The 24,963-nt window shown below is 40.5% G+C and overlaps 1 protein-coding gene across 1 annotated transcript in view; it reads left to right on the top strand.

The window, feature by feature from the left end:
• The first annotated feature begins 280 nt into the window (after positions 1-280).
• LOC118082767 (protein eyes shut homolog) overlaps positions 281-24,963 on the top strand; it is a 167,415-nt gene continuing 142,732 nt past the window's right edge. The window contains exon 1 of the mRNA XM_035110599.2: positions 281-388. The gene's annotated coding sequence lies outside the window, so the exon portion shown is untranslated. The remainder of the gene's footprint in view (positions 389-24,963) is intronic.

Genomic DNA, 24,963 nt, shown 5'->3' with positions numbered 1-24,963 from the left:
AACAATCACATTTCTATCACCTAGGTTATGCTGATATAAATATATGTTAAATATGACTATATTCCCAATAAGAATGGGGTACAGTATGGAACCTGCACCTAGTCTCTTTCCCAAAAGGGCTTGGGTACACTCATTGGAAAACACTATTTGTTTACCTTCCTCACCTGCAAGCTTTCTCCATCCTCTTATGTGCTTGCCAGCTTCCTCAGTCAGGGCACGGCCATCTGGTAGTGTCACTAAACCCTTGGTGTCAGGTTTCCTTAGTGACCAGTGAGGCGCTCTCTCTCCCTGCGTAAACTGGCTGCATCTGAAATTCAGAATGAGAACAGTTAATTTGTCACCATCCCTGGGAAGACACGACAACATGCTCTGCCTAGGAAATAAAATGGTAAGTTGCAACTGAAGTTTGAAAATGATTAAATTATATGGCTGTATTTTACTTATGGGGAACACAAGGACCAGATGGTGGCCTGTCGTATTCATCCCTAGATTAGATGGATAAAGTCTTGGCCTTATGCTAGCCTGCACCTGTTCTTGTGTTTATTTACTGGCAAAGAGTAACAGGTGATAGAATTTGGGCTGCTACAGGTTTGCTTTTATCTATATCTTAGATATGACAGTAATGCTATCAGGACTGGTTAACATGAGCTATTGCCGCTATAGCCAACAAATAATGCTAAACACCGTCTCACAAACCATGTTTTAACTTAAAATTCAGAGTAATAATCATCACTGTCCTGTTTGTATTAATAAAAGCAGCTGACCTTTGTAAAAGGAACAGCAAAATACAAAGCAAATTTTCCACAGAAGTTTTTATTATTTATTTTAGTTAATGGCAATATTGTGTGCTGGGCTTTATACTGAAATCATATAGATTTAGGAAAGCAAGTTCTTTTCTAAAAATCTTATAAATAAATACCAGCTAAAACAGAATTTAAAATTCATTTGCTTTCTTAAAATAGAAAAAAGTGAAGGGACATAATTTCAGAGACTCTGTTTACCTGTTTTCCATAAATGAAAAAAATGTGCTTAAACTGAAATGAATAGATAGAATTATTGTAATTTATTTTCTGACTTCCAGGCATGGTAGAAAATGTAGCCACACACCCTACTATTCTTTTATTTCATACTGCTTTCTTAAGAAGTATCATGGACACCATTGTTATTCACCACATACATTTCCCATTTATTTTAGTGGGAAACTTATTTTCAAAAGGAGAGTTGGTGATGCTTGAAACTTTAGCGAAACACATTAATCAGGTTGCGGTCTCCATAACTTTTTTTCTTTTGTATGTTCCCCCGTGACGATAGCTTTAGAGATTTCAGTTGTACACAGCCATTTCTCACTAGATATTATATATGCTGCATATCTTCCTTGCATTCAATTAACTTCAAACACTGCAGCCAGTAATTACTCATAATTTCTAATTATATTTTTGAGTGATTTGTTTGTTGCTATTGTTAATTAGGATGAAGTTCTCAAGGATCTCGATACAGTCAGTATGTCCATTTAATTATAGGTTAAGACCCCATTCTAAAGTAATCAGTGTGAATTATCATAACTGTTGCTGTGGGGACTTCTACGAGTCATCGTCTGTTATCGACTTCTGGTGAAATGGTAACATGGCAAAGTTATAAATTGTGTCTTATAGTTTCCCATAGTTTAAAAGAAGGCAAAAAATTGTTGTGACACTGTTGAAAAGAGCCACTGCTTTGCTTGTTCATGTATTAGATTTTTATCCCACCCTAGAGGTTTTCTTCTTTCAAGAAACTCAGGACAACATACATTTCTCTCCTACCTATTTTACCCTGGGAACATCTCTGTGTACTCTGTTGACGGTGAATAAAAGATTGAACTTGCTTTACGCAGCAGGGATTTCAATTCATGTGCCTGAATCTAATACGTGTGCACACTGCATTACATCTCCAAAATAATGCCACTTGCTTACCTTTATACACCTTTAAAGGTAAAAGGGCCCCTGACCATCAGGTCTAGTTGTGTCCGACTCTGGGGTTGCGGCACTCATCTCGCTCTATAGGCCGAGGGAGCTGGCGTTTGTCCGCAGACAGCTTCCGGGTCATGTGGCCAGCATGACAAAGCTGCTTCTGGCGAACCAGAGCAGCGCACGGAAACGCCGTTTACCTTCCTGCCGGAGCGGTCCCTGTTTATCTACTTGCACTTTGATGTTCTTTCGAACTGCTAAGTGGGCAGGAGCTGGGACCGAGCAACGGGAGCTCACCCCATTGCAGGGATTTGAACTGTCGACCTTCTGATCAGCAAGCCCTAGCATTTTTTTCTTATGTGTAATTCAAAAATTCCAAGTCTATTCTTTTTATGCTCACCAAAAAAGAAAAAAAGAAAAGAAAATAGGTGAGTGGTCTCCCTAAACTCCATCCTCATAAACCAGGCAGTATATACAGCAGTGAGGTCTCTTTCTCTTTCCATTTCCACATCCCTGTCTCCTTCTGGCTGGGTACCTGGAAGAAAATTGCAGCAGCAGTGTCCCAAGCACAAAGAGCTTCCAAGTACTGTACAATGTTTCTGATAGGGCCCTGAACTCCTGGGTCAAGGGAGGCATTGAAAGATGGAAGGAGGAGAGAAAGAGGGAGGGAAAGAGACTTTCATGCAGCATTTCATGTGATTTTGGAAGAGAATTCATGAAGGTGGAGAAGAAATGTCAGAAGGGCTAAGTAATAGGGAGTGGTGGTAATGGTGAACAGCAAACCCAATGCAGATAAAATGAAGCACTATTCCAGACCTGAAAGGGTCTGAGCTCACACCCAGTGACATTAAAACAAGTCAAGCTAGATAAGTTTGTATTTCCATCTCTTTGAGTTGAAATTTATCCCATCACTGTTTATCATTGTGTTTACTTTAAACTCAACAGTGTTGATATTCAATAAGATAATTCACCATTTTAAATTAAAAGCACTATCTGCTCCACTTTCTTTACTAGGGACAAAACACAATCTATACGTGGATGCATTCTCATTAGCAGTGAATTACAGGACTCATTTATATTGGCACCTGGACTGTTTGGATGGATGTTGATGCAGCAGAAGCTGAAAGCAAACCCCTTTGCAGATACATGTAGACCTGTCCGGTACCAAAGGAAGAGAGACAGGACAGTGCCAGATTTAGTGTTGCTGAGCCAAAGGAGCACAAAACTATGATGCAGTGCACTTTAGAGCATATGCAGAATGAAAGGCAAGGGGGTGAGGGCACCAAATTTTGTCCTCATCCAGGGTGCCATATTACTGTACCCAAATCAAGACCTGGGCAGAACTGAGTCTGTAAGGTGGTTATGATGCTCAAGATGCCAGCTGACAGTTAATCTTTGTGCATACTTAGCATATATATCAATCAGTCTAAGGTTATTTGTAAAATATCCAATGCCATCCCTGAGCGAAGTCTGCCACTTCTTTCCATCCATGAATCTTGATTTGTAGATTCTGGAAACACTGTTTTCTTACATAACAATTGCCAGTCGGAAGAAATTTATTACATGGTATATATGCCATCATGCACTCATTGTGACTGCGAGAGGCAAAGACATGATGATTTCATTTCTGCCATGATATATAGGGGTTGCTGCCTGTCACAGATTTACCGCTCATGGTTCAATCTTCTTTTTCCTTTCAAATTAGCTGTGTTAGGCCTCAGGTGGTGGTGGGGTCCAGTTTGGCTTTGGCTCCAGAGAATGCAAAACAAGAGCAACAACCTAAGTCTCTCTGTGTTTGGATTTTTCAATAGGTTTGGGGAGGGGGTGGCACTTATGACCCCCCAAAAAAGTAAAACACGTAATGACATTGTATATTACATTGTGAGCCTTCAGTCATTTTGTATAAAATCACTATTATAAGCTTAACAAATCAAATGGACAGATGATCAATGTCAGACCTATTGAGAAACTGCCTGTGCAAACAGAATACCAGATTAGCTTCAAAGTCTATCACTCAAGGCATTGATGTCCGTGTGTATATTAATGCATCACTTGGATATGGCTTGTTAAAGTCACCTTGATCTGAAGATGTGTTTAACATGAATTTCACATTAAAGTGTGAAAGATATTTAAGGTTAATAAAAATTTCCTAGTACATGATGAAGAAGCTGTTAATAGCTATAAATACACCTTGAACGTTGACTTTCTGTATTAGTCCAATTATTGCAGCAATTATAAATCATAATAATTATTTGTTAAATGTAAATTTGCTGGAAAAGGCAAGGACTCGCTTTTCTGGTGGTTATGCTCCTCAATGGCAGACTTCAAGTATGTTGTCAGAATAACCTGGTATGTTGTGGATGTTAAGTCCAGATCCCATTAGCCCAAGCCATAATGGTCAATGGTCAGGTCCCCACCCCTGCTTTCAGCTTGGCAATTGCTATTAAGCATGACTTCTCTCCCCCATCCTTTTTTGGGTGAGTGCTTTTTGATGGAGCTCCCCACACACATTGAAACTCCACATCATCTCTTGAAGAAGCTCCTTCAGGAATACAGGCCCAAAGCTGTTAAGGGCTTTAAAGGGCAACACCAACACTTTGAATTGTGCTCAGAAATGTACTGGGAGCAAATGTAAGTCTTTTAGGACAGGTGTTGTGTGGTTCAGATTTTGCATCTGAAGTAGGTCATTGACACGCCAGACTTGAATGTATTTATTGCTGTGAAGATACTGCACAGTAGATGCTATCATTATGATACTGCAAATGGCACAGCCATTAAAGAATCACATTTGCTCCCCCCCCCATCCTAAATCACATGGGTGGAACATAGTCAATGAGTACTTGATCAGGAAGGCCAAGTATCTTTTCCCTTTTCTTACCTAATTAGTCCTTGATCTCTAACTGAGCAAATGTAACCCTCTCCATTGAACTATCAGTTTTCCCCTGATGTTGTTTCAATGCCCTTACCAGTACTGATAATGCCTCTCAGCTTGATGTCCTCAGCCAATTTCATCCCTCACTCATAATTGCATCATCAAAGTTGGTCATCAAAATTGGATACCATGGTGGGCTCTTGAAGAGCATCAGTTTATTCAATCTACAATTTGAGATTAAAAAATAATAGGCAAGGCATTGCTTTTTCTTATGCTAGCTTAATTTCCTTGTTTGGGGCCTCCTATTGTCGGGTGAATACAGCAACATTTATTTGCCTGATTGGAAAGTCAGCACGCAATATTTATTTTTGTCATCTTTCCCCTAGCTAGCTCCTTTTCCATATTTCAAAATGAGGTCAGGGGTATGAAGAGTGTGACATTGCCACTGTAGAGATCTTCCCAGTCTATCGTGCTATTTAGAGAAATGGTGAGTGGAACTCTTGAAGAAAAGTCAATTAAGAGAGTGGGGAGAATTGTCAAAGACACAGATTGCTATGATGTACTCTACTACCATATGTGCCTTTGAAAATATCCCTTTTGAGGGAACTTCAGAAGCACAGCTTGTGCTAATCCATTGTGCTGAGTTCTTCTGAACAGCTGGCCAAAATGACACAATGGGAGCAGCTATGTACTATTGAAAAATCTTATCGTTGTTTTGGTACCTGCATGGGAACAGTTTTTTTTCTAGAAAGTTAGGCAGTGTACTGTTTAGAAGAGAATGCATTATCTTCTTTGTTGTTAAGAGAACTTTAGGTTTGACTGTCTATCGCTATCAGACATGATTCAATTCATTTCTTATTACTTCATCAGAATACACTGCCGTTAAGGATAGAATCTTCTGGAAATGTCAAGATTATCTGCACAGGGACCCCCTCCCCCCCAAATTCCCATTTCACTTCTTAATCTCATTAAGAAGAAGGTTTCTCTCCTTCCAGTTCTGCTAAAAATATGAACAATTCTTATTCATGTTATTATACAAATTGTTATACACATACCGTTATATGGATATTACATGCTTATACACTCCGGGTCTCCTAAAGTAACCAACACCAGAACATGTATTCAGCAATGCATGTAACTGTGAATATAAATAAATATGGATCAATATACTTTCACAAGTAAAGCATAAAGCTTGACTTTTACACATATAATATACAATCTCTCCCAATTGGGCATTGGGTTTTCAGGAAATGTCACAACCAGAAACACAGGCAAATGTCCAAAATGGGGTGTTTTTTTAAAAAAAATAGCAAAAAGGATTTAAACAACAACAACCCATCACACCCTTTCACAGCAAAAGCTTGCAAAGTAAGAAAACAGAGTCCATTGGACTACACCCTGTACAAATTGCAGGAACACAGGATTTCCCTTGATTGTCCAAGGGATGGTATACAAAACAAAAGACTGAGTCCTACCTTTATACCTTCTCATCTCTCGTCCTATGAATATTAATTTTAATTCTAGAGAATTACAAAAAATATTAAAATCTCCAGCACTATATCCTGTTTCCAATTACTGTACCCTGCACAAGCACAAAACCTACAACCTCTCTGACATATTTTCTTTACCACAGAACATTTTTTCAAGTATGCTTTGAACCTGTTGTTAACCACATCAATTATCCCTGTAATTGTTTTAACAACGGAATGTGCTGCTAGCTCCCCTGTCACAGGAAATTGACACTTAAAATCTTAAACAAAATATGATCATATTTATGAGTAATGTGTCATTTCCACTCAGGTCAAGTGTCCTAAACCAAAGTGGTCCCGAACATAAACTGACCTTATATGTATCTTACATGAGTTCCTATGCCTACCAGATCTAATAAGGTTATATATAGGTATATTATCTTACCCTAAAATGAATAAATTAAAGAATCCTAACAGCTTCAAATCTGATATACTTATTGAGCTTTGGACTGTCAACACTCTTGAATACAACAATTTACTGGGAACAAACATACTTTCTCTTTTCCTGAGTACATTTAGGGAAAAGATAATGTATGAAATAGCTGTGCATTATACCAATTATCAGGACAAGTAAACCTTTATGGGAACGAAGTGCACATACGGTTAATTATTTCTTTTATCTACATGACAACATAGCAAGAATAGCCTGCTGGATCAGGCCAATGGCCCATCAAGTTCAGCATCCTTTTCTCACAGTGACCAACTAGACTCCCCATGGGAAGCTTGCAAGCAGAATCTGTGAGTGCAACAGAACTCTGCCTACCTGCAATTCCCAGCAACTGGTATTCAGAGGTATACTGCCTCTGGCAATGAAATTAGAACATAGCCATCATAGCTAATAGCTGTTGACAGTCATATCCTTCATGAATTTGACTAATCCTCTTTTTAACCCATCCATGTTGGGGCTATCACTGCCTCCTGTGGGAGTGAGTTCCATAAATTAACTATATGCTGTATGATAAATTGTTCTCTTTTATCTGTCCTTGATCTTCCAACAGTACCATTTTTAACTTCCATGCTACATCTTGGCTTTTTATGTTACATAAGCCCAGCAATTAATATTTCTGATTCTATATTTAAAATATATCACCAAGCTTCATCTTTCCCACTCTTCCTGTACGCTGGTTATTTGTACTGTACTTCATGTAAAGAAAGGGACACTCTGGGCATCTCATCATTGAAATGTATATGTCCTTATCTCCGTAAAACCACATGCATGAATCACTATTTTTCTTGACAGTATGCCCATACATTTCACGGCTGGGCCCTAGAAATAATTTATTTTTATTCAGATTGTCACATTTTGTATCTATGAGGGCTGGATCAGTGCATGGAAAACCACAGGCTGATTTATGACATGGAGGGTAGAAAAAGAAAGGGGTGTTGTGACCTTGGCCTGAATTAAATGAAGATTTGAAGGATTGGTCTGAAAGACTGGTCTGAAGGAGAAATCTACTTTTCCTTCTAAAGGCAGAAGAGTTAAGTCCTGCTGTGCCCCTGTCCCAACGACAGGCAACACACGGCGGCATAGCAAGGTCAAGCCCTAAAATTAGGGAGGGTGGGTGGGTGTTCCGGTGCACGGTGACCTGAAAAGAGGATCTCAGGGTCATGTGCAGCAGTTAAATAGTGGTCCCTGTAACTCTTGACTGGCATGCCCTTAGTCCAATTGCTCCCCGTTAGAGGGACCACCAATAGGGTGTTGTGGCTGCTCCAATTGTCCCCGCCCCAACACCTAGGCCTGATTGCTGGGTCCCACCACAACACGTGCCCTCTCTTTCAGGGAGGACCTGATTTGTGACTGGACCCAGGGTTAAAGAGGTGAGACACAAGTAATGCGTTGAACTGGGGCCATATTTTATCTAAAATATATCTGCAATGGAAATTACTTATTTCACAAAATGTATATATACCACTGGATTGTAGAAAAAAACCCTCAAAGCAGTTTACAAATTAAAGAGTGGAAACCTGACTTAACTTCAACCGTTCAGCAAGCCAACCCCTGAATGACGAGGCATATCCCCAAAGTTTAGGCCCCACACTATGGTCAGTAGAGAAACCTTCCTGCACCATCCCTCCAGGGCCACACAGTGCCAGGCAGCTGGGGCAGGTGAGTCTCAAGAACACGCCAAATGTAGGCTTAAGGACCTCAGAACCCAGAACAGTGGCTTCCAGAAATTCCCTTCACCTTTCAAGGTGCCTAAAGGTGCTCAGCTACTTTTTTTTTATCTAACCTTAACCTTTCCTGCACCTCCCTGCCAACAACATTCCCAACTTAACCATGCAACCAAATTAGCCAAATAAACCTATTTAACAACACCAATCCCAAAACACCAATGCCTGAACATTTGGCAAGCGGGGAACCCTGCTTGCCCAATGTGCAGGTAAGCAAAAAATTCCAACTCAGCCCTGAAGCAACTGGTGAACCTGTACTAAAATGGAGGGAGGGTAGTGTGAAAAACAGCCCCAAAAGCATACAGTCTACTGACGTTTCCCCCTCTTGATAAAGAAATGAGGATTTGCACCAAAAGTGTCATTGTCACCAATATATGCTTCTCATCTCCACTCCTACTTGATGGTTGGCTAAATTAAACAGCTTGATTTCTGTTCCCCTCCCCTTCTTACTCATGAATTAATTTACATAAGTATCAGCCTTTATCACTTATAGTACAATCTCTATGTATGATAATTCACCAAGCTGAAGCGTAGATCCTCTGTGATTGATAAGAAATGTCCAAGCAGTCACTTCCCTTATGGCAGTTGAAGAGGACAGTGGATGACAATATCAAGATTATTAGGAGAGTAGGTTTAATTTTGTTCCCTGTCAAAGCCCTTGCTGTAATCTTCATCACAAGAAAAATTCATGTTGTACAATTTCCTTTTCTCATTATAGTCATTGTCATGAGAACGAGACTCAGAATTTAATTGGCTAGAGTAGTTTATGCAGTAGAACTGGGTAGTAAACGACCGTTACTTTATCAGCATTTTAGTCATCTTGTGAATATTTTAATCCTGACAATTCATCACTATATTGGAGAAGAAGCCAAAAATAACCAACCGGTAAAAAGACTGATGAGTTAAAAGATAATGATTTTTCTGCAGTCAACTTTTAACACATTATGCATCGTTCGCAAGTGTGTGTGTGAATTTTTTGCCAGTTACAAATATTCTTTTAGATATAACTCTTGAGCAAGACAAGGTTTGGATTTTCAAACTGTTGCATTGACAACTGTTTGCAAGTCATTTTTGATGGAAGCCAGAAGCCTCTAAACTCTCCAGATGTTGGTGAACTACAACTCCCATCATCACTGACTATACTGTCTGGGGCTGATGGGAGCTGGAGTCAGTGGAGGTAACCTCAGGATGGTGGTGGTGTTTGGGAGAAACCCATCACCTTGCTGTTGGGGCAAGAAAAAACAGTTTTTGCCCTCTTCTATATGACACCTTTTCAGGTAAATGATGAGTACATAATGTCCCCTTCCCCACTCTATCCTTCATGTTACGTACCCAACCCTTTCAAACTTTTCCTCTTGGGCCTTGTGTTCCATACCAGTGACCGTCTCTGTTCGTCTCCTGTGAATTTATTCCACATTTGCCCACTTCTTTCTTAAAGTGTGGTGCCCAGAAGCAGATACTGTAAGAAAAACACTGGGGCCTAATTGGATTAGTAGAATGTCTGGCATCTGGTAGGCGGGGCTTTTGTGTTGTGCTCTTGAATCAGCCCCTCCCCTCACAAGAGATACTGAACTCCATGACTAGGCCCAACTCCATATATCCCTCCAGTTGATGAGGAACCACAAGCATTCCCGCTAGGCCCATGAAAATGCTTAGGATCACCACTTAAGGTTGCAATCTGTTGCACACTTACCTGGAAGTAAATCAGTCATTGAATTCAACGGGACTTACTTTTGAGAACACATGCATAGGATTGCCCTCTTAGTGAAAGCAAGGGGGGGAAATAGAGTGCGTAAGAATATATTTTTATTAAATTTAGTTTGGGTTTTTTGTGTTGTGTATTCTTCTGACTTTTTTTACGTGCTAATATATGAATCAGAAAATGCTATTGTTATGAAATTCTGCTTTTGTGAAAACATATCACAACTGTGAGTTAATGTGGAATATAATAACAATTTTGTATATTTTTAATCAACTTTTAAATACAGTGGTACCTCTACTTACGAATTTAATGCGTTCCAAACGCACATTTGTAAGTAGAAAAAAATTGTAAGTCGGATCCCATAGGAATGCATTGGGAGAAAAAATTCGTAAGTAGAAAAAATCCTATCTAAAAATTCGTAAGTATAAAAAATCCTATCTAAACCGCATCCAAGATGGCGGACGGAGCTCCATTCGTAAGTAGAAACATTCGTAAGTAGAGTTATTCGTAAGTAGAGGTACCACTGTATTTTTGCTTTCATTCACGTTTCCTTACCTGGCTAGAAAAGTAGCTCAACTTTTTTATAAATGCGGCAGAATTGATCTCCTGCACAGAAATGATCAGATAAGAGTGAGGATGGAAAATGGCACCATATTGTAGAGGCAGAACAACTATATTGCGGCAGAAATTAGGATATATTGAACCTGTTTGGTTCACCCTTCGGGGAAATACAACTGAAATAGAACAAGAAACTTCAGAAGGAAAAGAAAGGTGGCTGAGGTTTGACTACTACTTAGCTTCAACTTTTAACATATTTGTTTGACCATGTGGTTCCAAAGGGTCTCCCAAGCAGATTTTGGAGGCACAGGAGGCTTTGAGTGGAAGGCAAAATCAGTGGAATTTTTCTGCCACTATTCAAACAGAAGCATCCTGTGTGTGAGTTCTGCTCATTGGAACTGAGGATCCAAACCATTGTTTAATCCCAGATGATTCCAGACGAATGGAAATCTCAGGGGAGAATGCCACGATGCAATGTCTTCCATTTGGCTTTCCAGGGAGTGCAAGAAGCCCGAGTTAAAATAATATGCATGTAAATATGGATTCGTGTTACTCTTCTGACAAATATATATGCTTCACATATCTATAATTAATCAAGTTAATATCTCTTCAGCAGCCCTGGACAAGTCAGATATAGATATGCAATTGCTTTTTAGTTGCCAATGATTTTTCTAAATGCCTAAATAAGTATAATCCACTGACTGACTTTATAGTTCATTGGCTTCCTGCTATGAAAAGGAGCATGTCAATAACCAGCTTTATTCAGATACCGTGGTCTTCCAGAAAGTACCAGGAGTTCAGCAACAGTATGCACATTTAAAATTAGCCTATGGGCTAAGGGACTACAAATAAAACTTAACTGTGTTTGCTCAAACAAGTAGGAATGGCTTTGACTAATTAATTAAATTAGGCTACTGCCTGAGTTGGTTCTGGTTCAGATCAAGTGGGAAAGGTGGTTCTGTGGAGAAAACATAAGCAATCGGCCCCCAACTATGTGAATGCAGGACTTTAGATGTTGCAACAGTGCTTAGGGTGAACATTTTGAATAACAGCTGAGTTCTATGGATAGGTCTAGAATCAGATTCCTGGGGACACTTCTGCATTCTCAGAATGACACCTCCTTTGGGGCCAGTTAAAGCTATGCTCTGATTCAGTGAATGCAGGATTGCTAGGACTGGGATCCTTCATTTTAATTTCCCACAGTGCCCTAGATGTATTGTCACTGACCATACATCTTTAAAATGGCAACTCCTCTCTGTGCATAGGGATGCTGGAGCTGCCATTCTTATTTCCAAAACTATATTACATCCACACTTACTAGGTACCAAAGCTGATCAAAGCGATTACGGGGTGGGTGTGGATTCCTCTGGACTCAAGTTCCAAACATGTCATCTGCAATGGAAGTGTATCAGAACATGGCTCTGCTTCCAGATATGCAGCCCATTCCATTGCTTCTTCCAGGCACGCCGGGTTCCACCCAACATGTGGGGGTGGCATGTGTGTGGCATGTGACGTCACATGGTGAGAGCAGGCCCAGTGTGCCCTCCGAAAGGCCCAACAGGACCTAGTCAAAGCCGCAGGAGGGCCTGACACAGCCCACTGCTGCTACAGGAGGGCCCAGTGGGGCCCATGACAGCTGTGGTGGGGCCCAGGGTTCACCTGGCTGTGGAATATTGAGGGGGCCCACCCCCCTCATTGAATTTTTTTTGGGGGGGGGCATGGATGGCATGCCTGGCTGCTTCTCTGTCAGTCTCGGGTGCCCTTTCTTGAGAGCAACAGCACATTACCCAGTCCTGTCCCTGCCAGGGGAATGAATGCTTAGATAAATACCCCCTCAAATATCTACAATGCTGTATATTGATTGCTGTTCCTTCGCAGTTCCAGTTTGCACTGGCTTATCCTCTTTGACATTGAACCCTTTAAATATGCCCACATTACATTAGATGTCTGGATTGGACATCCACCCTCTCATTTGTTCTAACAAGAGAGATGTAAAGAGCATTACTGGCTGATACAAGTGTCTTTTTTTCACAATAATGGGGAGAAAGAAACAGAGAGATGCCCACACAATTTTCAGGTATTGCGTTTTTTTCCTGCTTGTTTGATTTAATGAATTTCTATGATGCTTTTCATTCAGAGGAATCTCAAAGTGGCTTCCAAACAATAAATAACAGTAACATAACGCAACATAAGAGAACATCACAAATACAGCATAAATAATATAAAATCATTAACAAATCATCAATAAAACAATCACAATCTATAAAGAGCTATCAACAAAATGGCAACTGCAAACAAGCTAAACATCACAATTGCAGCAAAAGTCATTGCTAACAAATCAATAAAGCATTTATAATCTATAAAACAGTATTAACAACATTAACAAATAGCAACTAAGAAAATAAGCTAAGCACTGTTAAATTCACACACATACTCCCCATGCCCCCATGACTTCAATTCCTTAAAGAATACACAAAATACAGCTTTTAGATGTGGCAGCCATTTTGTGTTGTGAGACACTCATTGTGTTATTATGCCATGTCCCACAGCAGCCATTTTATGGTTCTCACAGCACTTTCTCAAGATTCCACCATATATGTGCCAGCCCTAATGTCTATCCAATAATATTTTAACAAAAACTATAAACTATCTCTCTTTTTTTAAGGCAATAGCTCTAGTGTTGCTTCATTCCCAGTGTCCCCTCAGTAACAATATGCTTCCTTCCAGGCAGATAAGTGCCCACTGAAGTGTGGACACCTTGTATCCTGATGGAGAGTTTATACTTTCCAGTCCTATTTGCATTTAGTAATTAACAACACAACAGGAAGGGCCAGCTTCAAAGCTACCTTCAGCACTGGCTGGTCCAAAATTTGAAAGTGGGCATATAACCCAGACCTGACTGACAGAAAGGCCCAAAGAAAATTTTTACCTCACAGTGTCCTTCCCCCCCCCCCTCAGGATGAGGGCAGTCAGAAATCAACCACCTTGAGGGAGGAAAACTATCTGGGATGTTCTTATCAAGGTGATGGAAGCATGCTGGTTTTAAAGCCTTGTAGTTTTCCACATCTTAAAGCTTAGCAAACTAAGATCAATGCAAAGTAGGGAATACATGTTTTGTTTTTGTTTTTTAGGTTTTATTTAAATTTCCCTGTTGAAACTTTTATATCTCTGTCAATTAAAAACAATACTTTTTGTGTGTGGGGGGGTGGTCTAAACTGCTTTGAACTGGAGTGGTTTTGAACTGAAGCATGTTCAATAATCCGTATGCCTAAACACTTGAACAATCTTATGTAGAATAGGTATTGAGATTGGAAACAGCTGCACGTGGAGCAATGGGCTTGTGAAACAGAAGAAGTAGGCTCTTCTAAGCAATCAATATGAAGGTGACCTAATTGGAGGGGAACGCAATAGTTGAGAGGTGGAGGTTAGGCCCTGCATGTGGAATGTTAAATCCCTGGCATCCCCATTTTATAAAGGTACAGAAAAGAACTTCTGGTTATCAAGCAAGACTCGACAAATAGTTTGGCTTCTATAATGGTTTGGGAAGGACCATAGTTCAGTTGCAGAGTTGCATGTAGAAGGTTTCCAGAATCTAGATAGGGCTAAGAGGGTCCTCGGCATGAAACTCTGGAGCACTAGACGGAAAAGGTTTGACTTGGCGTAAGGCAGCTTTTTATACTCCTAATGCAGTTTCCTTTCCTATCGTGCTTTCTTTGGAGGAGAATTGCCATACAGAGATCTGACGGCAGCAGATTTACTCAATGATAAAAGTAGCTCTGTTTGTTTATAGGGTTGGAATTAAATGAGCCGAACGGTGGCTCCTAGAAACTGAACTAAGATGTTCAACATACAGCTAATATTTGCATCTTTCCTGACAGCCTAGCTAACGTTTTAACAACTGAACAAGCACCAGCTGACAATATCTAAACAAGCCATGATCAGCCCATCATTGAATGTTGATACATTGGTAAACTAACTTATAGTGTGGTCCTAGAAGAATTCTAGTGTCCAAGGTCACTTCCAATTATATTTTTCTACATTCCTGTTCATTCGCTTATTATACCCATGGAGAGACTGCAAGGCAGTGAGCACCACCTTTGCCCCTGACCTTTCAATGTTACATGGGAAGGGAAGGTCTAAAGTGGTGTGTTTGATTGAATGTACTTATAGCCCTCCCTACAATCAGAACCATCAATGTATGCCTGGCTGGAGAGATCAGGACTGGTTCCCTGTACAGATAGAATTAGTGAATGTCTGAATAAGGCTCATGGGCACTCAGGAGCTTTGTTTATGTTTACTCAAGAACCTGGAAGGAGAATTGTAGTTACAGCCTGATTCCATGCCTGCTGAGTGGGAGTAGGGCTGGGGCATGGGGGCAGAAATTCAATTCAGTTCACGTTCGAAGCCAAATCTATCAAACTCACACTTGCCAAATCATTATGCGAACTGCAACACAGCAATCCTCTGAAGTTCTCTGAATATAATGTAATATGTTTATATGGAAGTAATATAATATGTGTATATTGGGGAAATTTTGCATAAAATGTAGAGATTTGTGAAATTAACATACTAAAGAAATGTTATTAGGGGAAAGTGCTCTCAAGAATGTGTACATTAGTTAAACCTGCAGATAATGTATTCATTAGGAGAATTTTCATGGAAATGCTGATGAAATTTCGTAAGGGCTTTTTAAAAAATTATAATGAATGAATGAATGAATTTAACTTAGCAGAACATTAGATACTATGCAACGGATCTAAATGTATAACTCTGGTCACAATCTGAATAAAAGTTTGCAATGAATGCAGAGGTGTGAAATGCAGAACTCCAGGATTAAAGATCCAGAAGTTAGAAGGGAAGACCTTGTCCCCATAATCCCACACCTCAGTCAAGCCTGAAATTGCCCTTCACATGTAACTCTTCATTAGAAATGAAGAACTTTAAAGGGAGGAAAAAATCCCCATACCACAAATGATCAAACACTTTAATTGGCATGGTTTGGGATCGTGCCAAAATGAATGTGCACTGGAAAAAAATATGCAGTAAATGATGCTGATAGCAGAGGAGGTGACCTTAGAAAAAATGTAGTGGCAATTTTGTTAATACTGCCCAATTAATAGCAACATTGAAGATAACCTTGAATGACTAAACCAGAATAGTTCCTTGTCCATAATGAGATGAATAGCAAAATTAAATGACATCATTCTTCTGAAAAAGACTCCGTGTACAAAAATCAGGAGCCATATGGCAGTTTGAATAGTTCTTGTACAGGTGCACCAACATTTCTCTTCATTTTAACTCAGAAATAAAGCTGCCATTCTAAACCCCAATCCGTGGTGCTGGAGACAGTCAAAATTTAGTGCAGTCTTTGTCCAATAGTCTCTGCTGGCCTTTACTAGTTGGTCGGTTGAGTTCTGCCTCTGCAGAGATCCTTGCTGCAGCTGCAAAAATGGGACACAGGAGTCAAGACATGCTATGGAAAATGCAACAGAAGAAATGAAGCATTACAAGTCCAAAGAAGGACTAGTTATGGATCCATTGGAGCTTAGGCCAATTAGGAATGGGGGAGGAATTTGCAGGAGATTGATCCAATCTGATGCAAACTTGTTGGGGATTGGAACACAACTCCCAGAGAGATTATGCATTTATCCAAATTTTGCAGTGCATTTTCAGTGTGCAGGGAGTGCACACAAAACAACATACTTAGTATACAAGACATGTACAAAACCCATTTTTTATGGATGAATGCCCCAAAAAATATTGGAGGGAAATGTGTATTTTATGGAAATTTTACTTTAAGAAGTATGAAAAAAAGCAGTGGGATGGAACAGCACACAATGGTGCAGAATGACACACAACAGGGTGGAACAGACCTATGATTGAACCTATGGTTGGGTCTGAAGCCCCAAGGTACCACTAGGTACTACCACAAGGTACTAAGCAGCTCCGCAGTAAGCAGTTGGTCAGTGTCTGGATGGGTGTCCACCTGGGAACCACATGTGGGTGAACTTGGATTCCATGATGGAAGAAAGGTGGGATGTCATTGTAAGGAGATGATAGATAGATAGATAGATAGATAGATAGATAGATAGATAGATAAAAATTTATGGCATTACTCACTCAGCTCATCCCTAAGGCCAATCCACTTTTTGAGAAAGCCTGGAACTGGAAGAGAAGAGAAGAGAAAAGACTCTCCTTCCACCTTGACCAGCAGGAGCTTGTAGGATCTGCTGCTCTGCTCCTCACTTCTCCTGCCCCTTTTAGGATTGCTCTGCTGTTCGCTCTCTGTTTACTAGGGCTCATGTAATTGTGAATAAGATTGCAGCTTAGTAGCTGAACCACGTGTATACTTACTTGGGAGTCAACTGCAATAAGCTCAATGGAACTTTCTTCTCAGGGTGATGGATAGGATTCCGTTGCTAATCTCAGTCTGCAGGTATTTCTGGTTCTTTTCATTGCTTATTCTTTTGCAGATAATTCAAAAGCTACAAGTACTGTGATTCTGCACACTTATGCTTGGGGAAAATACACCATTCTCAGCACTGTACCAATTTATAATAGCCAGCTCTGGCCTCAAGTGGTAGAACGAAATTTTCAAAAGGATAAATGTTGTTTTTCAGGACAAAGTGTGTATTCAGTGTATGTCATGTGTTTATATAGCCTGCTAATTGGAAAGCTTTCAAATATTAAAAATAATTGTTAACAGCTCTAATAGCCTTTCATTTAGAGAAATGAGAGAGCTTTTAAAAAATTTTTAAAATAAATCTCCAGTTGCCTACCTCAGTACTGTTGACATTAGCCAAATTCTTTGTTTTAGTTTTTACCTCCTTAGACATATTCGGTTAATAGCTTTGTGGCACAAACACTTAGGACTTAGGGGATATTAATTAATAGCAAGCAAACCGAAGAATAAAACCAATCTATTCTCTCAATAGAGAATTCTCCGTATTCTGCAGGTTGATCTATAACAAGCACATTTTCCTTGGCAATTGGAAAGTTTATTGAAACCACGTGTGTGGTTTTTCCTGTAACCAGTGGAGGCTGACCCATTAGGACAGTGGTGGCCAACCTCAGCCTTCCAGATGTTTTGAAACTACAACTCCCATCAACCCTAGCTAACAGAATCGGTGGTCGGGGATGATGGGAATTGTAGTCCCAAACATCTGGAGGGCCATAATTAAATGTAATCTATATAAACCAGAGGTCAGCAAACTTTTTCAACAGGGGGCCGATACACTGTCCCTCAAACCTTGTGGGGGGCCAGACTATATTTTTTGGGGGGGGAAATATGAACGAATTCCTATGCCCCACAAATAACCCAGAGATGCATTTTAAATAAAAGGACACATTCTACTCATGTAAAAACATGCTGATTCCCAGACCGTCCACGGTCTGGATTTAGAAGGTGATTGGGCCGCATCCAGCCCCCAAGCCTTAGTTTGGGGTCCCCTGATATAAACATTGTATCAGTAGTGACATGTGCTATGGAACAGAGATGTTGAGCCACCTTCCTGACACCAGTATTACTGCTGTTGACCTGGATGGGGCAGGACCGGGGGGGCAGTGAGTCTGGGGAGCACAGGCCCACTAGCATGAACCACATCAACAAGGTAGTGTTCCCAGTGGTGCACCCAAATGTCATGGTCCTAGTGTATGGTGTGAGGACACATGAAGCCACCATCTTGCTAAAGTTAAGCCAGTCTGACCACCTGAGAACCGTATGGATGCTGCCTTGGCTTTTCTGCAGAGTCTTACCATTGGAGGGGTGGGAATTTGGACTGTGCCCTGAAATATTAAATCTTAAGCATCTTAGATCTTTCTAAAGAAAAACTCAATTCCCCATTAATTGTAAATGGCAAAAAAGAAGCCTCTTACTGTAGAAAGAGTGCACAACATGTTTACATAATTGTACTATGATGCCTTTTTTAATCATAGAAACATGACCATAAGTAGCCATTGTATTTCTTATAGAATGTAGTTTGTCATTTCAGCCTTGGAAATGAGCTGAAAGTAGACTGTTGCCAGCATGTAGTGTAGCCAGTGTGGTGTAGTGGTTAAGAGCAGTGGACTCATAATCTGGTGAACCGGGTTCACGTCCCTGCTCCTCCACATGCAGCTGCTGGGTGACCTTGGGCTAGTCACACTTCTCTGAAGTCTCTCAGCCTCACTCACCTCACAGAGTGTTTGTTGTGGGGGAGGAAGGGAAAGGAGAATGTTAGCCGCTTTGAGACTCCTTAGGTAGTGATAAAGCGGGATATCAAATCCAGACTCCTCTTCTTCTTCTTCTTCTTCTTCTTCTTCTTCTTCTTCTTCTTCTTCTTCTTCTTCTTCTTCTTCTTCTATTTGGAACATTTATATTTTATATTCCCCTTTCTTCCATGATGGATTGAAAGTTCGCATGGGGTTGCCAAACAGTCTCCCATCCAAATGCTAAGAATACCACAACCAGCTTAACTTCAGCAAGGTAGCTTATTGCATGGCCTCAGACAATGACCTGGAACCTCTGTAGAGATTGAGAAGCAAGGAACTCACAAAAGCATTTAGGGAGCAAATTAAAAATTCATGGATCATAATGCTAGCAGTGTCTACTAGTCATAATGCCTATGCTGTGTCTCCATGGTCAGAAACCATCATATGCTTCCGGTTGATGGAAACCACATGGCAGTGGGAGGGTTCTTGTATTTAGCTCCTGCTTGTGGGTTTCCCACAGGCATCTTGATTGGCCAGTGTGAGAACCAGATGTTGGACTAGATGGGCTATAGGGCTGATTCAGTATGTTCTCCTTTTCTTAACTAACTTATAACTATTTAGTTTACACATGTTTAACTCTCTGTTGCTGTCATGCACAAAGGATTGCTCCAATAATGTTTACAGTGTACTGTGTACATTTCACTCTCTCTAGTGGAATATTTCCAGTTATCTTTATGTCACATTTCTAGTACAAGTATTTGAAGTCTCGTGGAAAGGTTAAAATAACTAACATTTCACTTTTTAAATACTCCAATTTTTTCTATCACATGGCAGAGTTTTGCAAATGGAAGATAAATGGCCATTTATTCTTCTAATGTACATAGTTCAGCACATCTTACTAAAAATGAAAAGAACTCTTTTATTGCTGAGGCTACACAATTCTCCTCTATATTGTGGAAGCAATTTTCCAATGTTTTATCACTTGATCACATTGAAAACTCAAATTATTATTCATTTCTGCTCATGCGACTAAACCACAAATAGCACAGTTGGCCATTCACAGCCTAGGGAAGAAGACAATATAATAAATCTTCAATTTATTCATCATTAGTTTTTTTCTGGATCCTTTTCCCTATTTCAGCATAGATTATAGCAGCCACTGGGGACAAAACACTAACCAAATAGCACCATTATATCTTGTGTAGGTTCTTAGATATTGTTTTCAAAAAGAGACCACTAAATTTATCTGGACTAGGGAGCTTGCTACGTTGATCAAATTGATAATTTGTTACCTGTACAGTGAAGCCTCCCACAAAATTCAATTCCTATTGTTTGAAGACGAGGGTGCTAAAAGGAGCTTGTGGTTTTTTAGAGATACACCAGCTACCAGCAAGTAGTAGCAAATTAGTCATGTGAGTGCTGCTGATATGAATTACACGCCCCAGAACGCATGTCAGTAAATGTGTTGTGCCATAATGAGTAGAACAGGCATATCTCCCCCCCCCCAAGGGTCAACAACTTCAAATCAAATCTGGCCCTCTTTGGAAAAAGTTTGGGCACCCCTGGAGTAGAAGGACTGATACAAGGGCATTTACCATTTGTAGATAGACAGTTATTTTATTTTTATTTTCTCATTTATTTATTATATTTATATACTATCCATCATCAAAAGATCTCAGAGCAATTCACAAGATAAAAACACAAGATGACACAAGATAAAAGCACAAATAAATAGTTAGGTAGACAGACTCAGACTGACATGAACACTAGGGAAGAATCCAAAGTAGCACGGAGTTAAAGTCCCTTAGAGGTGTAATAGTTGCACTAGTAGAAAGGCTTGCACAAGAGAAGGTGCAGGAAGCCAGCGTGTTTCTCAAGACTGGTTGTGCCGCAGATTGTTGAAGGCCCAATACTTCTCATTGTGCAACCTGCTGCACAGTTGGTTGCACAACAAGCTTCCTATGGGGCCACTGTTGTGCTGGATTTCATACTGGGTACCACTATTATTCTCACTCTTACGCTGGCGTAACAGCCCTTGCGCTGGAGGTCAGGGAACATTGAACCCAGGCCATACGCCATGGTGCCACATTTGATTGTCAGTATAAATGAGGCAGTCATGAACATACAAAGCATAAATAAAGGGAACTACATGACATCAATCAGGCTTCCATTTTCCCCAATACAAACAAGGCTTTTGATGGGACCAGCAGAGAGCAAAGTTACAAGCTTTTTACCATGCACAGAGAAATAATTCTTGGGCATTGAAGACTTATGAATAAATGTACCCATACTTTGGGAGTGCACATATACGGCTTAAGATAACCCCTGTTCCTTTGCAAAGATGCCTTTAAAACTGGTAGCTCAATGTTAAATATTCACAAGGTGAGTGACACCAGATCCATTATAATTAAATCGTATTAGAATCACTGAACTGAATCATTTTATAGCTTTACAATTATCTTGCAGACAATGTACTCAGTAATTTTTGCTAAATGCTTAAGTATCCAATTTGACCTGAAGGGTGCTGTTTGCGACTTGCATGATGGCTAAATATATTAATGTCCCAGAAAATGTTTCATACTCCATTTATTGTAAAATATACCATTTTTAATAGGTGGCATTGTAAAACTTAATGCTAAGATGTATTCTGTTCTAATAGCACTTACAAAAGTTCAGGCAGTGGCTCCTTCCAAAGTTTGATCCATATTTCTAATATTTGTAAAACTACATGTCCACTGAATTTCTTATGTACATGGATTTGTTTTAAGCTATCAAACTTTTAGAGAGACAATAATTATTTTGATATCCAGCTATTATATTTTCTTGCAAATACAATTGTATGGCTTTCGCAAAAGCTCATAATATAATAATAATAATAATTTATTATTTATACCCCACCCATCTGGCTGGGTTTCCCCAGCCACTCTGGGCAGCTTCCAACAGAAACATAAAAATAACACCATGCTTCCTATAAACTTAACAAAAATAACTCTGATTGTGATTTATCTGAGCAATTTAAATTTGAATATTATTGAGGGAATTCCAGAATGTTAAATAATAAAAAGATAGGGGGGAAACCACAATGGTCACTGAGGGGTTTTTATTTATTATTTAAAGGGTTTCCTTATTTCAAGAAGGGAGTGGCTGAGTTCATCTCAGTGGTGATGGTTGAGTTACTTCTGATTGAAGGTGGAAACTCACATTATAGAAGGCTATAGTTACATGAATATCCTTAATTAAGTTTTAATTGTTTTTATTACTTCAATCCATCTCAAATCATTATTTATTTGAAGATTTTGGTTTTGTTTCGTTTTTATGTGTATTGTGATTTAGTATATGTTATTTATAGGGACGTGGGTGGCGCTGTGGTCTAAATCACTGAGCCTAGGGCTTGCTGATCAGAAAGTCAGCGGTTCGAATCCCCGTGACGGGGTTAACTCCCATTGCTCGGTCCCAGCTCCTGCCAACCTAGCAGTTCGAAAGCACGTGAAAGTGCAAGTAGATAAATAGGTACTGCTACAGCCGGAAGGTAAACGGCGTTTCCGTGCACTGCTCTGGTTCGCCAGAAGCGGCTTAGTCATGCTGGCCACATGACCCGGAAGCTGTACGCCAGCTCCCTCGGCCAATAACGTGAGATGAGCGTTGCAAACCCAGAGTCATCCACAACTGGACCTCACGGTCAGGGGTCCCTTTACCTTTACCTTTATTTATAGTTTAATTCATTTAATATTCTTTTATGATTTTGCATGTTATATTTGCCCAATACCAAATCTGTTATTCTGTATATTACTACTTTGGAAATTCTACAACTTCCATTTTAGAAATACAATGTTTGCTGTTCTTGTTAATTTAAAAAGTGAAAATAGAAAAGAAGTCCCCTTCGTCTATCTATCTCTGAGTTTACTGTGCAAAGTAAAAGGTAACATTTGTCCTGACCGCCACTTCAGTGTTGGAGTAGGATAGGCGAAAGTGCTGCTTTTTACTCTTAAAGAGCACACAGAGCATTTTATTTCTGTTCTTGGCACTGCAGTGCTTAACATGAAGATTGGAAATAAAGATCTATCTGGCTGCTCTTTAGAGATCCAGCACTGGTGTGAAGAAACACTTTGTTTCACTCTTAAAGAGCAAGCAGAGTGCCTTATCTGAGATCTTTGTGCTACAGTGAGCTAAACAATGACCTGCAGGTTGGCAGGCTGGATCTGTGCCATGGTTTCGCCACCCCTTTTCTTATGTAGGTATCTTGCTGTTAGTAAGTACAGTACACATGAATTCTTGCAAATGCTTCTCACTGAAAGAGGGGATAGGTGTGGAGTAGGGGAGAGGGAGAGAGATGGTTTCCCTCTCTTTCCCTGTTTGCACATTCACACAGCTGTGCATTCTCCTTCCTGTTATTTCTCTCATCCATTCATACTTGCATTGCTTCACATGCAAATGAATCCTCACTTTTTGCACATGTTCCATCATATGCACACAACCCTGAGATTAAGAGTTGCATGTTCTGCCATCCAAATACTGTACATTTTCTCTCCCATCCATATCTATACATACATTTTCCCGACATGCCTATCTACACACATGTATCTGGTTACAGGTAGGTAGCCGTGTTGGTCTGGGTCGAAGTAAAATAAAAAAAAATCCTTCAGTAGCACCTTAAAGACCAACTAAGTTTTTATTTTGGTATGAGCTTTCATGTGCATGCACACTTCTTCAGTATCTGAAGAAGTGTGCATGCACACGAAAGCTCATACCAAAATAAAAACTTAGTTGGTCTTTAAGGTGCTACTGAAGGAATTTTTTTATTTTACACACATGTATGTTTACTCTGACACATCTACACACGTACATAGCATGAACACCTCTTCCATCCCACTTCTATCTTCCTGCATCTTCTGCTCCCACAACTTCTCCTCCTTGTCTCCACTTACTGGTATATATGGCAGATGGAACTGCAGCTCTGCCATCCTCAAAGCCTGGTATGGATAGATGTGCTAGATCAGATATCTAGATCCCAAGTCATTCAAGGCTTTTTGCATTGACACTTTAAATTGGGAATGTATAGGCAGTGGCTGCAGACCAAGCAAGATAGGTGTTACATTGGAAGCCTGGGTTTCTGTTACATATGATAGCAAGTTAACATGTGCATTTGGGTACAACTTTGGAGTGGGGACCAAACCTGTTCCAAGGAGCAGCTGGCAAAGTGCTGGGCAGGGAATAGCTGCCACTTACCAGGATGGGGTGGAGGCAGGTCAAGAGCTAAGCCCACTGGTGGAAGAACAGAGGGGCAGGGGGAGCACACTGCCCCCGGCACCATCATGGCTGCCCCCCGGACACGCACCACACACCCACACACCGTGCCAGACACCACGCCCCCGCAACGTGCACCATGCCCCCGCCTGTTCTCCGCCCCCGGTACCAGAGCATGCAGCTTCGCCACTGGCTAAACCAGAGCTATATGGCTGCACTGATTGGATTTCATTGTGTGGAAGCATCCAGCTGGCTGTGCTGGTGCCCTGACTTAATGTTGAGCTTGCCTGCCCTGCCCCCATCCCAGTAAGCAGCCACAGTTTCATTGCTGGGATGGCAGCTCTGTGCTCACCCCATGCCAGCCCATCCTGCCTGCTTCCTGCCCTTAGTGATGGCAACCATTGAGGGGAAAAAAGTCTCTTACAATCCTTATAGATAATAATACAATCATAATAGATCCAGGCTTCTGTTTCTTGGACATGTTATTGTTTAGAGTTAGGAACAGGGGTGTGTGGGTGTGTGGCATAGCTGCCAAGTCTCCCATTTTTCACGGGAAACCCCCGTATTTTAAACCGTTTCCCACTGGCAGCCCCGATTGGAAAAAATCCCATAAATCTCCCAGATTTCCTACCTGCCAGGGAAGCTCCATTTTGGGTGCCGGTGCCGCCCGATTTCCAGTGCCCAGACATGCGTAGAAGCGACTTCCGGTGCCGCTCCGCCCATGTCTGGACACCTGAAATTGGGCAGCAGAAG

This window comes from Zootoca vivipara, chromosome 3 (assembly GCF_963506605.1).
Source record: "Zootoca vivipara chromosome 3, rZooViv1.1, whole genome shotgun sequence".
NCBI classification, from domain to species: Eukaryota; Metazoa; Chordata; class Lepidosauria; order Squamata; family Lacertidae; genus Zootoca; species Zootoca vivipara.
Note: the sequence above shows the minus strand (reverse complement) of the source record. Positions and strands in the feature narration are given on the sequence as shown.